Genomic DNA, 15,673 nt, shown 5'->3' with positions numbered 1-15,673 from the left:
TGTTTGTATCATGCAGTATGATATGTGTGTATAACTTGTGTGTAGAAATAATAATCTTTTAAAAAAAGGCAATCTGACAAAACTGAAACATAAGGGTCTCAAAAGCAAGCACAATATATTTAAAAAAAATATTAAACTAATTGAACAGAAGATAATGGTGTCAAGAATGACCAAAACTGTTTAAAAGTAAAAGAGACATGCCTGGGCATGTCTGGGTAAAACAGGAAACTTCCTGTGGAAAGTCCCAAAATGTTCAGTGAGCAATTCCAAAGGCAAACTAAAGTAACCAATGGGCTTAGGCCACGATGTAATGATAGACCAATGAAATGCTGACAGGTGTGGCCACGATGTAATGATAGACCAATGAAATGCTGACAGGTGTGGTCTCTAAAAGGTTAATTAGACAGCATCACACAAGTCTTAGGCAGAGCTTTTCTCTGGTGCAGCTCAGGCTCACTACTGAATGCTCTCTGGTTTTCTTGTGGACAATAAAACTCTGCTGCTTTAAATGGACTTCTCCTGCTTTTTATTCTACTGAATTTTCGGACTTTTGGACCACGAGTGGAACTTAGTTTTCATAACATAGCCTTGGCTTGTGCCAAAGTTCAATTTCTGAATCAGAAGTACTTTATTAATCTCCGTCGGGAAATTCAGATGTTACAGAGCCCCTGAGAAAGAGCAAAAGCAGGTATAAACATAGCAATATAAAAATCAAGTAAGGCAAAAAGAAATAAAAGATATACATATGTAGAAATAAAGACCAGGTATGTATAGATTTACATTTGTGCATTTTGGACCAAAATGTGGAAACGCTTCACGAATTTGCGTGTCATCCTTTCGCAGGGGCCATGCTAATCTTCTCTGTATCGTATCCAATTTATTATATGTACTGCCGAAGCAAGTACATCAACCCCACAGCAGTGCTCGCTTTATATACTCCCCTCAGGTTAGCGGACCCTTTGCTGCGGTTCAGAATGAAGGCAGCTATACTTTGGTCACCCCCGTTTTAGGCAGTACATTAACGGATGTCAACAATACATTTGTATTGGCTACATCCTTCCAGTTTGTACTGTGTGAATTTCATAAAGATGCTCAAGGTATAAAAGAAGGGGGCAGTGCCTCATCGTTCTTTTCCTCTGAAAGCTACATTCTGGCCACAGGTCAAAGCATACCCTCTTTGGATTCTGAACATCCCTATCAGAACATTCATTTTAAGATGATTACACAGAGGAAATGTTTACTGCATAATCCAGTATGACGTGTGTGTATAACTTGTGTGTAGCAATAATAACCTTTCAAGAAAAGGCAATCTGACAAAACTGAAACATAAGGGTGTCAAAAGTAAGCACAATATCTTTTAAAAAAAATATTAAACTAATTGAACAGAAGATAATGGTGTCAAGAATGACCAAAACTGTTTAAAAGTAAAAGAGACATGCCTGGGCATGTCTGGGTAAAACAGGAAACTTCCTGTGGAAAGTCCCAAAATGTTCAGTGAGCAATTCCAAAGGCAAACTAAAGTAACCAATGGGCTTAGGCCACGATGTAATGATAGACCAATGAAATGCTGACAGGTGTGGCCACGATGTAATGATAGACCAATGAAATGCTGACAGGTGTGGCCACGATGTAATGATAGACCAATGAAATGCTGACAGGTGTGGTCTCTAAAAGGTTAATTAGACAGCATCACACAAGTCTTAGGCAGAGCTTTTCTCTGGTCCAGCTCAGGCTCACTACTGAATGCTCTCTGGTTTTCTTGTGGACAATAAAACTCTGCTGCTTTTAAGTGGACTTCTCCTGCTTTTTATTCGACTGAATTTTCGGACTTTTGGACCACGAGTGGAACTTGGTTTTCACAACATAGCCTTGGCTTGTGCCAAAGTTCAATTTCTTAATCAGAAGTACTCTATTAATCTCCGTCAGGAAATTCAGATGCTACAGAGCCCCTGAGAAAGAGCAAAGGCAGGTATAAACATAGCAATATAAAAATCAAGTAAGGCAAGAAGAAATAAAAGATATACATATGTAGAAATAAAGACCAGGTATGTATAGATTTACATTTGTGCATTTTGGACCAAAATGTGGAAACGCTTCACGAATTTGCGTGTCATCCTTTCGCAGGGGCCATGCTAATCTTCTCTGTATCGTATCCAATTTATTATATGTACTGCCGAAGCAAGTACATCAACCCCACAGCAGTGCTCGCTTTATATACTCCCCTCAGGTTAGCGGACCCTTTGCTGTGGTTCAGAATGAAGGCAGCTATACTTTGGTCACCCCCGTTTTAGGCAGTACATTAACGGATGTCAACAATACATTTGTATTGGCTACATCCTTCCAGTTTGTACTGTGTGAATTTCATAAAGATGCTCAGGGTATAAAAGAAGGGGGCGGTGCCTCATCGTTCTTTTCCTCTGACAGCTACATTCTGGCCACAGGTCAAAGCATACCCTCTTTTGATTCTGAACATCCCTATCAGAACATTCATTTTAATATGATTATACTGAGGAAATGTTGACTGCATAATCTAACATTCTTTCACGAGGATAATACTTAGTGGGCGACAAGGGAAACAGACAGCCTCCTTTCCCATAACATTGACGTAGAGAAAGATGAAAGTAGCCTTGGCTTGTGCCAAAGTTCAATTTCTGAATCAGAAGTACTTTATTAATCTCCGTCGGGAAATTCAGATGTTACAGAGCCCCTGAGAAAGAGCAAAAGCAGGTATAAACATAGCAATATAAAAATCAAGTAAGGCAAGAAGAAATAAAAGATATACATATGTAGAAATAAAGACCAGGTATGTATAGATTTACATTTGTGCATTTTGGACTAAAATGTGGAAACGCTTCACGAATTTGCGTGTCATCCTTTCGCAGGGGCCATGCTAATCTTCTCTGTATCGTATCCAATTTATTATATGTACTGCCGAAGCAAGTACATCAACCCCACAGCAGTGCTCGCTTTATATACTCCCCTCAGGTTAGCGGACCCTTTGCTGCGGTTCAGAATGAAGGCAGCTATACTTTGGTCACCCCCGTTTTAGGCAGCACATTAACGGATGTCAACAATACATTTGTATTGGCTACATCCTTCCAGTTTGTACTGTGTGAATTTCATAAAGATGCTCAAGGTATAAAAGAAGGGGGCGGTGCCTCATCGTTCTTTTCCTCTGAAAGCTACATTCTGGCCACAGGTCAAAGCATACCCTCTTTGCATTCTGAACATCCCTATCAGAACATTCATTTTAAGATGATTACACAGAGGAAATGTTTACTGCATAATCCAGTATGACGTGTGTGTATAACTTGTGTGTAGCAATAATAACCTTTCAAGAAAAGGCAATCTGACAAAACTGAAACATAAGGGTGTCAAAAGTAAGCACAATATCTTTTAAAAAAAATATTAAACTAATTGAACAGGAGATAATGGTGTCAAGAATGACCAAAACTGTTTAAAAGTAAAAGAGACATGCCTGGGCATGTCTGAGTAAAACAGGAAACTTCCTGTGGAAAGTCCCAAAATGTTCAGTGAGCAATTCCAAAGGCAAACTAAAGTAACCAATGGGCTTAGGCCACGATGTAATGATAGACCAATGAAATGCTGACAGGTGTGGCCACGATGTAATGATAGACCAATGAAATGCTGACAGGTGTGGTCTCTAAAAGGTTAATTAGACAGCATCACACAAGTCTTAGGCAGAGCTTTTCTCTGGTGCAGCTCAGGCTCACTACTGAATGCTCTCTGGTTTTCTTGTGGACAATAAAACTCTGCTGCTTTTAAGTGGATGTCAACAATACATTTGTATTGGCTACATCCTTCCAGTTTGTACTGTGTGAATTTCATAAAGATGCTCAGGGTATAAAAGAAGGGGGCGGTGCCTCATCGTTCTTTTCCTCTGACAGCTACATTCTGGCCACAGGTCAAAGCATACCCTCTTTTGATTCTGAACATCCCTATCAGAACATTCATTTTAATATGATTACACAGAGGAAATGTTGACTGCATAATCTAACATTCTTTCACGAGGATAATACTTAGTGGGCGACAAGGGAAACAGACAGCCTCCTTTCCCATAACATTGACGTAGAGAAAGATGAAAGTAGCCTTGGCTTGTGCCAAAGTTCAATTTCTTAATCAGAAGTACTTTATTAATCTCCGTCGGGAAATTCAGATGCTGCAGAGCCCCTGAGAAAGAGCAAAAGCAGGTATAAACATAGCAATATAAAAATCAAGTAAGGCAAGAAGAAATAAAAGATATACATATGTAGAAATAAAGACCAGGTATGTATAGATTTACATTTGTGCATTTTGGACCAAAATGTGGAAACGCTTCACAAATTTGCGTGTCATCCTTTCGCAGGGGCCATGCTAATCTTCTCTGTATCGTATCCAATTTATTATATGTACTGCCGAAGCAAGTACATCAACCCCACAGCAGTGCTCGCTTTATATACTCCCCTCAGGTTAGCGGACCCTTTGCTGCGGTTCAGAATGAAGGCAGCTATACTTTGGTCACCCCCGTTTTAGGCAGCACATTAACGGATGTCAACAATACATTTGTATTGGCTACATCCTTCCAGTTTGTACTGTGTGAATTTCATAAAGATGCTCAAGGTATAAAAGAAGGGGGCGGTGCCTCATCGTTCTTTTCCTCTGAAAGCTACATTCTGGCCACAGGTCAAAGCATACCCTCTTTGGATTCTGAACATCCCTATCAGAACATTCATTTTAAGATGATTACACAGAGGAAATGTTTACTGCATAATCCAGTATGACGTGTGTGTATAACTTGTGTGTAGCAATAATAACCTTTCAAGAAAAGGCAATCTGACAAAACTGAAACATAAGGGTGTCAAAAGAAAGCATAATATCTTTTAAAAAAAATATTAAACTAATTGAACAGAAGATAATGGTGTCAAGAATGACCAAAACTGTTTAAAAGTAAAAGAGACATGCCTGGGCATGTCTGGGTAAAACAGGAAACTTCCTGTGGAAAGTCCCAAAATGTTCAGTGAGCAATTCCAAAGGCAAACTAAAGTAACCAATGGGCTTAGGCCACGATGTAATGATAGACCAATGAAATGCTGGCAGGTGTGGCCACGATGTAATGATAGACCAATGAAATGCTGACAGGTGTGGCCACGATGTAATGATAGACCAATGAAATGCTGACAGGTGTGGTCTCTAAAAGGTTAATTAGACAGCATCACACAAGTCTTAGGCAGAGCTTTTCTCTGGTGCAGCTCAGGCTCACTACTGAATGCTCTCTGGTTTTCTTGTGGACAATAAAACTCTGCTGCTTTTAAGTGGACTTCTCCTGCTTTTTATTCGACTGAATTTTCGGACTTTTGGACCACGAGTGGAACTTAAGTTTTCACAACATAGCCTTGGCTTGTGCCAAAGTTCAATTTCTTAATCAGAAGTACTCTATTAATCTCCGTCGGGAAATTCAGATGTTACAGAGCCCCTGAGAAAGAGCAAAGGCAGGTATAAACATAACAATATAAAAATCAAGTAAGGCAAGAAGAAATAAAAGATATACATATGTAGAAATAAAGACCAGGTATGTATAGATTTACATTTGTGCATTTTGGACCAAAATGTGGAAACGCTTCACGAATTTGCGTGTCATCTTTCGCAGGGGCCATGCTAATCTTCTCTGTATCGTATCCAATTTATTATATGTACTGCCGAAGAAAGTACATCTACCCCACAGCAGTGCTCGCTTTATATACTCCCCTCAGGTTAGCGGACCCTTTGCTGTGGTTCAGAATGAAGGCAGCTATACTTTGGTCACCCCCGTTTTAGGCAGTACATTAACGGATGTCAACAATACATTTGTATTGGCTACATCCTTCCAGTTTGTACTGTGTGAATTTCATAAAGATGCTCAGGGTATAAAAGAAGGGGGCGGTGCCTCATCGTTCTTTTCCTCTGACAGCTACATTCTGGCCACAGGTCAAAGCATACCCTCTTTTGATTCTGAACATCCCTATCAGAACATTCATTTTAATATGATTATACTGAGGAAATGTTGACTGCATAATCTAACATTCTTTCACGAGGATAATACTTAGTGGGCGACAAGGGAAACAGACAGCCTCCTTTCCCATAACATTGACGTAGAGAAAGATGAAAGTAGCCTTGGCTTGTGCCAAAGTTCAATTTCTGAATCAGAAGTAATTTATTAATCTCCGTCGGGAAATTCAGATGTTACAGAGCCCCTGAGAAAGAGCAAAAGCAGGTATAAACATAGCAATATAAAAATCAAGTAAGGCAAGAAGAAATAAAAGATATACATATGTAGAAATAAAGACCAGGTATGTATAGATTTACATTTGTGCATTTTGGACTAAAATGTGGAAACGCTTCACGAATTTGCGTGTCATCCTTTCGCAGGGGCCATGCTAATCTTCTCTGTATCGTATCCAATTTATTATATGTACTGCCGAAGCAAGTACATCAACCCCACAGCAGTGCTCGCTTTATATACTCCCCTCAGGTTAGCGGACCCTTTGCTGCGGTTCAGAATGAAGGCAGCTATACTTTGGTCACCCCCGTTTTAGGCAGCACATTAACGGATGTCAACAATACATTTGTATTGGCTACATCCTTCCAGTTTGTACTGTGTGAATTTCATAAAGATGCTCAAGGTATAAAAGAAGGGGGCGGTGCCTCATCGTTCTTTTCCTCTGAAAGCTACATTCTGGCCACAGGTCAAAGCATACCCTCTTTGCATTCTGAACATCCCTATCAGAACATTCATTTTAAGATGATTACACAGAGGAAATGTTTACTGCATAATCCAGTATGACGTGTGTGTATAACTTGTGTGTAGCAATAATAACCTTTCAAGAAAAGGCAATCTGACAAAACTGAAACATAAGGGTGTCAAAAGTAAGCACAATATCTTTTAAAAAAAATATTAAACTAATTGAACAGAAGATAATGGTGTCAAGAATGACCAAAACTGTTTAAAAGTAAAAGAGACATGCCTGGGCATGTCTGGGTAAAACAGGAAACTTCCTGTGGAAAGTCCCAAAATGTTCAGTGAGCAATTCCAAAGGCAAACTAAAGTAACCAATGGGCTTAGGCCACGATGTAATGATAGACCAATGAAATGCTGACAGGTGTGGCCACGATGTAATGATAGACCAATGAAATGCTGACAGGTGTGGTCTCTAAAAGGTTAATTAGACAGCATCACACAAGTCTTAGGCAGAGCTTTTCTCTGGTGCAGCTCAGGCTCACTACTGAATGCTCTCTGGTTTTCTTGTGGACAATAAAACTCTGCTGCTTTTAAGTGGACTTCTCCTGCTTTTTATTCGACTGAATTTTCGGACTTTTGGACCACGAGTGGAACTTGGTTTTCACAACATAGCCTTGGCTTGTGCCAAAGTTCAATTTCTTAATCAGAAGTACTTTATTTATCTCCGTCGGGAAATTCAGATGCTACAGAGCCCCTGAGAAAGAGCAAAGGCAGGTATAAACATAGCAATATAAAAATCAAGTAAGGCAAGAAGAAATAAAAGATATACATATGTAGAAATAAAGACCAGGTATGTATAGATTTACATTTGTGCATTTTGGACCAAAATGTGGAAACGCTTCACGAATTTGCGTGTCATCCTTTCGCAGGGGCCATGCTAATCTTCTCTGTATCGTATCCAATTTATTATATGTACTGCCGAAGCAAATACATCAACCCCACAGCAGTGCTCGCTTTATATACTCCCCTCAGGTTAGCGGACCATTTGCTGTGGTTCAGAATGAAGGCAGCTATACTTTGGTCACCCCCGTTTTAGGCAGTACATTAACGGATGTCAACAATACATTTGTATTGGCTACATCCTTCCAGTTTGTACTGTGTGAATTTCATAAAGATGCTCAGGGTATAAAAGAAGGGGGCGGTGCCTCATCGTTCTTTTCCTCTGACAGCTACATTCTGGCCACAGGTCAAAGCATACCCTCTTTTGATTCTGAACATCCCTATCAGAACATTCATTTTAATATGATTACACAGAGGAAATGTTGACTGCATAATCTAACATTCTTTCACGAGGATAATACTTAGTGGGCGACAAGGGAAACAGACAGCCTCCTTTCCCATAACATTGACGTAGAGAAAGATGAAAGTAGCCTTGGCTTGTGCCAAAGTTCAATTTCTGAATCAGAAGTACTTTATTAATCTCCGTCGGGAAATTCAGATATTACAGAGCCCCTGAGAAAGAGCAAAAGCAGGTATAAACATAGCAATATAAAAATCAAGTAAGGCAAGAAGAAATAAAAGATATACATATGTAGAAATAAAGACCAGGTATGTATAGATTTACATTTGTGCATTTTGAACCAAAATGTGGAAACGCTTCACGAATTTGCGTGTCATCCTTTCGCAGGGGCCATCCTAATCTTCTCTGTATCGTATCCAATTTATTATATGTACTGCCGAAGCAAGTACATCAACCCCACAGCAGTGCTCGCTTTATATACTCCCCTCAGGTTAGCGGACCCTTTGCTGCGGTTCAGAATGAAGGCAGCTATACTTTGGTCACCCCCGTTTTAGGCAGCACATTAACGGATGTCAACAATACATTTGTATTGGCTACATCCTTCCAGTTTGTACTGTGTGAATTTCATAAAGATGCTCAGGGTATAAAAGAAGGGGGTGGTGCCTCATCGTTCTTTTCCTCTGACAGCTACATTCTGGCCACAGGTCAAAGCATACCCTCTTTGGATTCTGAACATCCCTATCAGAACATTCATTTTAAGATGATTACACAGAGGAAATGTTTACTGCATAATCCAGTATGACGTGTGTGTATAACTTGTGTGTAGCAATAGTAACCTTTCAAGAAAAGGCAATCTGACAAAACTGAAACATAAGGGTGTCAAAAGTAAGCACAATATCTTTTAAAAAAAATATTAAACTAATTGAACAGAAGATAATGGTGTCAAGAATGACCAAAACTGTTTAAAAGTAAAAGAGACATGCCTGGGCATGTCTGGGTAAAACAGGAAACTTCCTGTGGAAAGTCCCAAAATGTTCAGTGAGCAATTCCAAAGGCAAACTAAAGTAACCAATGGGCTTAGGCCACGATGTAATGATAGACCAATGAAATGCTGACAGGTGTGGCCACGATGTAATGATAGACCAATGAAATGCTGACAGGTGTGGTCTCTAAAAGGTTAATTAGACAGCATCACACAAGTCTTAGGCAGAGCTTTTCTCTGGTGCAGCTCAGGCTCACTACTGAATGCTCTCTGGTTTTCTTGTGGACAATAAAACTCTGCTGCTTTTAAGTGGACTTCTCCTGCTTTTTATTCGACTGAATTTTCGGACTTTTGGACCACGAGTGGAACTTAGTTTTCACAACATAGCCTTGGCTTGTGCCAAAGTTCAATTTCTGAATCAGAAGTACTTTATTAATCTCCGTCGGGAAATTCAGATGTTACAGAGCCCCTGAGAAAGAGCAAAAGCAGGTATAAACATAGCAATATAAAAATCAAGTAAGGCAAGAAGAAATAAAAGATATACATATGTAGAAATAAAGACCAGGTATGTATAGATTTACATTTGTGCATTTTGGACCAAAATGTGGAATCGCTTCACGAATTTGCGTGTCATCCTTTCGCAGGGGCCATGCTAATCTTCTCTGTATCGTATCCAATTTATTATATGTACTGCCAAAGCAAGTACATCAACCCCACAGCAGTGCTCGCTTTATATACTCCCCTCAGGTTAGCGGACCCTTTGCTGCGGTTCAGAATGAAGGCAGCTATACTTTGGTCACCCCCGTTTTAGGCAGCACATTAACGGATGTCAATAATACATTTGTATTGGCTACATCCTTCCAGTTTGTACTGTGTGAATTTCATAAAGATGCTCAGGGTATAAAAGAAGGGGGTGGTGCCTCATCGTTCTTTTCCTCTGACAGCTACATTCTGGCCACAGGTCAAAGCATACCCTCTTTGGATTCTGAACATCCCTATCAGAACATTCATTTTAAGATGATTACACAGAGGAAATGTTTACTGCATAATCCAGTATGACGTGTGTGTATAACTTGTGTGTAGCAATAATAACCTTTCAAGAAAAGGCAATCTGACAAAACTGAAACATAAGGGTGTCAAAAGTAAGCACAATATCTTTTAAAAAAAATATTAAACTAATTGAACAGAAGATAATGGTGTCAAGAATGACCAAAACTGTTTAAAAGTAAAAGAGACATGCCTGGGCATGTCTGGGTAAAACAGGAAACTTCCTGTGGAAAGTCCCAAAATGTTCAGTGAGCAATTCCAAAGGCAAACTAAAATAACCAATGGGCTTAGGCCACGATGTAATGATAGACCAATGAAATGCTGACAGGTGTGGCCACGATGTAATGATAGACCAATGAAATGCTGACAGGTGTGGTCTCTAAAAGGTTAATTAGACAGCATCACACAAGTCTTAGGCAGAGCTTTTCTCTGGTGCAGCTCAGGCTCACTACTGAATGCTCTCTGGTTTTCTTGTGGACAATAAAACTCTGCTGCTTTTAAGTGGACTTCTCCTGCTTTTTATTCGACTGAATTTTCGGACTTTTGGACCACGAGTGGAACTTGGTTTTCACAACATAGCCTTGGCTTGTGCCAAAGTTCAATTTCTTAATCAGAAGTACTCTATTAATCTCCGTCAGGAAATTCAGATGCTACAGAGCCCCTGAGAAAGAGCAAAGGCAGGTATAAACATAGCAATATAAAAATCAAGTAAGGCAAGAAGAAATAAAAGATATACATATGTAGAAATAAAGACCAGGTATGTATAGATTTACATTTGTGCATTTTGGACCAAAATGTGGAAACGCTTCACGAATTTGCGTGTCATCCTTTCGCAGGGGCCATGCTAATCTTCTCTGTATCGTATCCAATTTATTATATGTACTGCCGAAGCAAATACATCAACCCCACAGCAGTGCTCGCTTTATATACTCCCCTCAGGTTAGCGGACCATTTGCTGTGGTTCAGAATGAAGGCAGCTATACTTTGGTCACCCCCGTTTTAGGCAGTACATTAACGGATGTCAACAATACATTTGTATTGGCTACATCCTTCCAGTTTGTACTGTGTGAATTTCATAAAGATGCTCAGGGTATAAAAGAAGGGGGCGGTGCCTCATCGTTCTTTTCCTCTGACAGCTACATTCTGGCCACAGGTCAAAGCATACCCTCTTTTGATTCTGAACATCCCTATCAGAACATTCATTTTAATATGATTACACAGAGGAAATGTTGACTGCATAATCTAACATTCTTTCACGAGGATAATACTTAGTGGGCGACAAGGGAAACAGACAGCCTCCTTTCCCATAACATTGACGTAGAGAAAGATGAAAGTAGCCTTGGCTTGTGCCAAAGTTCAATTTCTGAATCAGAAGTACTTTATTAATCTCCGTCGGGAAATTCAGATATTACAGAGCCCCTGAGAAAGAGCAAAAGCAGGTATAAACATAGCAATATAAAAATCAAGTAAGGCAAGAAGAAATAAAAGATATACATATGTAGAAATAAAGACCAGGTATGTATAGATTTACATTTGTGCATTTTGAACCAAAATGTGGAAACGCTTCACGAATTTGCGTGTCATCCTTTCGCAGGGGCCATGCTAATCTTCTCTGTATCGTATCCAATTTATTATATGTACTGCCGAAGCAAGTACATCAACCCCACAGCAGTGCTCGCTTTATATACTCCCCTCAGGTTAGCGGACCCTTTGCTGCGGTTCAGAATGAAGGCAGCTATACTTTGGTCACCCCCGTTTTAGGCAGCACATTAACGGATGTCAACAATACATTTGTATTGGCTACATCCTTCCAGTTTGTACTGTGTGAATTTCATAAAGATGCTCAGGGTATAAAAGAAGGGGGTGGTGCCTCATCGTTCTTTTCCTCTGACAGCTACATTCTGGCCACAGGTCAAAGCATACCCTCTTTGGATTCTGAACATCCCTATCAGAACATTCATTTTAAGATGATTACACAGAGGAAATGTTTACTGCATAATCCAGTATGACGTGTGTGTATAACTTGTGTGTAGCAATAGTAACCTTTCAAGAAAAGGCAATCTGACAAAACTGAAACATAAGGGTGTCAAAAGTAAGCACAATATCTTTTTAAAAAAATATTAAACTAATTGAACAGAAGATAATGGTGTCAAGAATGACCAAAACTGTTTAAAAGTAAAAGAGACATGCCTGGGCATGTCTGGGTAAAACAGGAAACTTCCTGTGGAAAGTCCCAAAATGTTCAGTGAGCAATTCCAAAGGCAAACTAAAGTAACCAATGGGCTTAGGCCACGATGTAATGATAGACCAATGAAATGCTGACAGGTGTGGCCACGATGTAATGATAGACCAATGAAATGCTGACAGGTGTGGTCTCTAAAAGGTTAATTAGACAGCATCACACAAGTCTTAGGCAGAGCTTTTCTCTGGTGCAGCTCAGGCTCACTACTGAATGCTCTCTGGTTTTCTTGTGGACAATAAAACTCTGCTGCTTTTAAGTGGACTTCTCCTGCTTTTTATTCGACTGAATTTTCGGACTTTTGGACCACGAGTGGAACTTAGTTTTCACAACATAGCCTTGGCTTGTGCCAAAGTTCAATTTCTGAATCAGAAGTACTTTATTAATCTCCGTCGGGAAATTCAGATGTTACAGAGCCCCTGAGAAAGAGCAAAAGCAGGTATAAACATAGCAATATAAAAATCAAGTAAGGCAAGAAGAAATAAAAGATATACATATGTAGAAATAAAGACCAGGTATGTATAGATTTACATTTGTGCATTTTGGACCAAAATGTGGAATCGCTTCACGAATTTGCGTGTCATCCTTTCGCAGGGGCCATGCTAATCTTCTCTGTATCGTATCCAATTTATTATATGTACTGCCAAAGCAAGTACATCAACCCCACAGCAGTGCTCGCTTTATATACTCCCCTCAGGTTAGCGGACCCTTTGCTGCGGTTCAGAATGAAGGCAGCTATACTTTGGTCACCCCCGTTTTAGGCAGCACATTAACGGATGTCAATAATACATTTGTATTGGCTACATCCTTCCAGTTTGTACTGTGTGAATTTCATAAAGATGCTCAGGGTATAAAAGAAGGGGGTGGTGCCTCATCGTTCTTTTCCTCTGACAGCTACATTCTGGCCACAGGTCAAAGCATACCCTCTTTGGATTCTGAACATCCCTATCAGAACATTCATTTTAAGATGATTACACAGAGGAAATGTTTACTGCATAATCCAGTATGACGTGTGTGTATAACTTGTGTGTAGCAATAATAACCTTTCAAGAAAAGGCAATCTGACAAAACTGAAACATAAGGGTGTCAAAAGTAAGCACAATATCTTTTAAAAAAAATATTAAACTAATTGAACAGAAGATAATGGTGTCAAGAATGACCAAAACTGTTTAAAAGTAAAAGAGACATGCCTGGGCATGTCTGGGTAAAACAGGAAACTTCCTGTGGAAAGTCCCAAAATGTTCAGTGAGCAATTCCAAAGGCAAACTAAAATAACCAATGGGCTTAGGCCACGATGTAATGATAGACCAATGAAATGCTGACAGGTGTGGCCACGATGTAATGATAGACCAATGAAATGCTGACAGGTGTGGTCTCTAAAAGGTTAATTAGACAGCATCACACAAGTCTTAGGCAGAGCTTTTCTCTGGTGCAGCTCAGGCTCACTACTGAATGCTCTCTGGTTTTCTTGTGGACAATAAAACTCTGCTGCTTTTAAGTGGACTTCTCCTGCTTTTTATTCGACTGAATTTTCGGACTTTTGGACCACGAGTGGAACTTGGTTTTCACAACATAGCCTTGGCTTGTGCCAAAGTTCAATTTCTTAATCAGAAGTACTCTATTAATCTCCGTCAGGAAATTCAGATGCTACAGAGCCCCTGAGAAAGAGCAAAGGCAGGTATAAACATAGCAATATAAAAATCAAGTAAGGCAAGAAGAAATAAAAGATATACATATGTAGAAATAAAGACCAGGTATGTATAGATTTACATTTGTGCATTTTGGACCAAAATGTGGAAACGCTTCACGAATTTGCGTGTCATCCTTTCGCAGGGGCCATGCTAATCTTCTCTGTATCGTATCCAATTTATTATATGTACTGCCGAAGCAAATACATCAACCCCACAGCAGTGCTCGCTTTATATACTCCCCTCAGGTTAGCGGACCATTTGCTGTGGTTCAGAATGAAGGCAGCTATACTTTGGTCACCCCCGTTTTAGGCAGTACATTAACGGATGTCAACAATACATTTGTATTGGCTACATCCTTCCAGTTTGTACTGTGTGAATTTCATAAAGATGCTCAGGGTATAAAAGAAGGGGGCGGTGCCTCATCGTTCTTTTCCTCTGACAGCTACATTCTGGCCACAGGTCAAAGCATACCCTCTTTTGATTCTGAACATCCCTATCAGAACATTCATTTTAATATGATTACACAGAGGAAATGTTGACTGCATAATCTAACATTCTTTCACGAGGATAATACTTAGTGGGCGACAAGGGAAACAGACAGCCTCCTTTCCCATAACATTGACGTAGAGAAAGATGAAAGTAGCCTTGGCTTGTGCCAAAGTTCAATTTCTGAATCAGAAGTACTTTATTAATCTCCGTCGGGAAATTCAGATATTACAGAGCCCCTGAGAAAGAGCAAAAGCAGGTATAAACATAGCAATATAAAAATCAAGTAAGGCAAGAAGAAATAAAAGATATACATATGTAGAAATAAAGACCAGGTATGTATAGATTTACATTTGTGCATTTTGAATCAAAAAGTGGAAACGCTTCACGAATTTGCGTGTCATCCTTTCGCAGGGGCCATGCTAATCTTCTCTGTATCGTATCCAATTTATTATATGTACTGCCGAAGCAAGTACATCAACCCCACAGCAGTGCTCGCTTTATATACTCCCCTCAGGTTAGCGGACCCTTTGCTGCGGTTCAGAATGAAGGCAGCTATACTTTGGTCACCCCCGTTTTAGGCAGCACATTAACGGATGTCAACAATACATTTGTATTGGCTACATCCTTCCAGTTTGTACTGTGTGAATTTCATAAAGATGCTCAGGGTATAAAAGAAGGGGGTGGTGCCTCATCGTTCTTTTCCTCTGACAGCTACATTCTGGCCACAGGTCAAAGCATACCCTCTTTGGATTCTGAACATCCCTATCAGAACATTCATTTTAAGATGATTACACAGAGGAAATGTTTACTGCATAATCCAGTATGACGTGTGTGTATAACTTGTGTGTAGCAATAATAACCTTTCAAGAAAAGGCAATCTGACAAAACTGAAACATAAGGGTGTCAAAAGTAAGCACAATATCTTTTAAAAAAAATATTAAACTAATTGAACAGAAGATAATGGTGTCAAGAATGACCAAAACTGTTTAAAAGTAAAAGAGACATGCCTGGGCATGTCTGGGTAAAACAGGAAACTTCCTGTGGAAAGTCCCAAAATGTTTAGTGAGCAATTCCAAAGGCAAACTAAAGTAACCAATGGGCTTAGGCCACGATGTAATGATAGACAAATGAAATGCTGACAGGTGTGGCCACGATGTAATGATAGACCAATGAAATGCTGACAGGTGTGGTCTCTAAAAGGTTAATTAGA

General features: G+C 39.7%; 14 non-coding genes across 14 annotated transcripts; all 14 read right to left on the bottom strand.

Annotated features, from left to right (window-relative positions):
• Window positions 1-798: 798 nt before the first annotated feature.
• LOC138411588 (U6 spliceosomal RNA) lies at window positions 799-905 on the bottom strand. The gene has a single exon (XR_011244208.1). It is a non-coding gene; the product is annotated as a U6 spliceosomal RNA (small nuclear RNA).
• Window positions 906-2,079: 1,174 nt separating this feature from the next.
• On the bottom strand, window positions 2,080-2,186 carry LOC138411587 (U6 spliceosomal RNA). The gene has a single exon (XR_011244207.1). It is a non-coding gene; the product is annotated as a U6 spliceosomal RNA (small nuclear RNA).
• A 651-nt stretch (window positions 2,187-2,837) lies between these two features.
• Window positions 2,838-2,944, bottom strand: LOC138411585 (U6 spliceosomal RNA). Its single transcript, XR_011244205.1, has one exon. It is a non-coding gene; the product is annotated as a U6 spliceosomal RNA (small nuclear RNA).
• Window positions 2,945-4,321: 1,377 nt separating this feature from the next.
• Window positions 4,322-4,428, bottom strand: LOC138411589 (U6 spliceosomal RNA). Its single transcript, XR_011244209.1, has one exon. It is a non-coding gene; the product is annotated as a U6 spliceosomal RNA (small nuclear RNA).
• Window positions 4,429-5,603: 1,175 nt separating this feature from the next.
• Window positions 5,604-5,709, bottom strand: LOC138411550 (U6 spliceosomal RNA). Its single transcript, XR_011244170.1, has one exon. It is a non-coding gene; the product is annotated as a U6 spliceosomal RNA (small nuclear RNA).
• A 651-nt stretch (window positions 5,710-6,360) lies between these two features.
• On the bottom strand, window positions 6,361-6,467 carry LOC138411584 (U6 spliceosomal RNA). Its single transcript, XR_011244204.1, has one exon. It is a non-coding gene; the product is annotated as a U6 spliceosomal RNA (small nuclear RNA).
• A 1,132-nt stretch (window positions 6,468-7,599) lies between these two features.
• On the bottom strand, window positions 7,600-7,706 carry LOC138411547 (U6 spliceosomal RNA). The gene has a single exon (XR_011244167.1). It is a non-coding gene; the product is annotated as a U6 spliceosomal RNA (small nuclear RNA).
• Window positions 7,707-8,357: 651 nt separating this feature from the next.
• On the bottom strand, window positions 8,358-8,464 carry LOC138411548 (U6 spliceosomal RNA). The gene has a single exon (XR_011244168.1). It is a non-coding gene; the product is annotated as a U6 spliceosomal RNA (small nuclear RNA).
• A 1,132-nt stretch (window positions 8,465-9,596) lies between these two features.
• On the bottom strand, window positions 9,597-9,703 carry LOC138411600 (U6 spliceosomal RNA). The gene has a single exon (XR_011244220.1). It is a non-coding gene; the product is annotated as a U6 spliceosomal RNA (small nuclear RNA).
• Window positions 9,704-10,835: 1,132 nt separating this feature from the next.
• On the bottom strand, window positions 10,836-10,942 carry LOC138411546 (U6 spliceosomal RNA). Its single transcript, XR_011244166.1, has one exon. It is a non-coding gene; the product is annotated as a U6 spliceosomal RNA (small nuclear RNA).
• A 651-nt stretch (window positions 10,943-11,593) lies between these two features.
• LOC138411583 (U6 spliceosomal RNA) lies at window positions 11,594-11,700 on the bottom strand. Its single transcript, XR_011244203.1, has one exon. It is a non-coding gene; the product is annotated as a U6 spliceosomal RNA (small nuclear RNA).
• Window positions 11,701-12,832: 1,132 nt separating this feature from the next.
• On the bottom strand, window positions 12,833-12,939 carry LOC138411599 (U6 spliceosomal RNA). The gene has a single exon (XR_011244219.1). It is a non-coding gene; the product is annotated as a U6 spliceosomal RNA (small nuclear RNA).
• A 1,132-nt stretch (window positions 12,940-14,071) lies between these two features.
• LOC138411545 (U6 spliceosomal RNA) lies at window positions 14,072-14,178 on the bottom strand. Its single transcript, XR_011244165.1, has one exon. It is a non-coding gene; the product is annotated as a U6 spliceosomal RNA (small nuclear RNA).
• A 651-nt stretch (window positions 14,179-14,829) lies between these two features.
• On the bottom strand, window positions 14,830-14,936 carry LOC138411543 (U6 spliceosomal RNA). The gene has a single exon (XR_011244163.1). It is a non-coding gene; the product is annotated as a U6 spliceosomal RNA (small nuclear RNA).
• Window positions 14,937-15,673: the final 737 nt, after the last annotated feature.

The sequence above is a fragment of the Paralichthys olivaceus genome, chromosome 9 (genome assembly GCF_024713975.1).
Source record: "Paralichthys olivaceus isolate ysfri-2021 chromosome 9, ASM2471397v2, whole genome shotgun sequence".
Taxonomy (NCBI): Eukaryota; Metazoa; Chordata; class Actinopteri; order Pleuronectiformes; family Paralichthyidae; genus Paralichthys; species Paralichthys olivaceus.
Note: the sequence above shows the minus strand (reverse complement) of the source record. Positions and strands in the feature narration are given on the sequence as shown.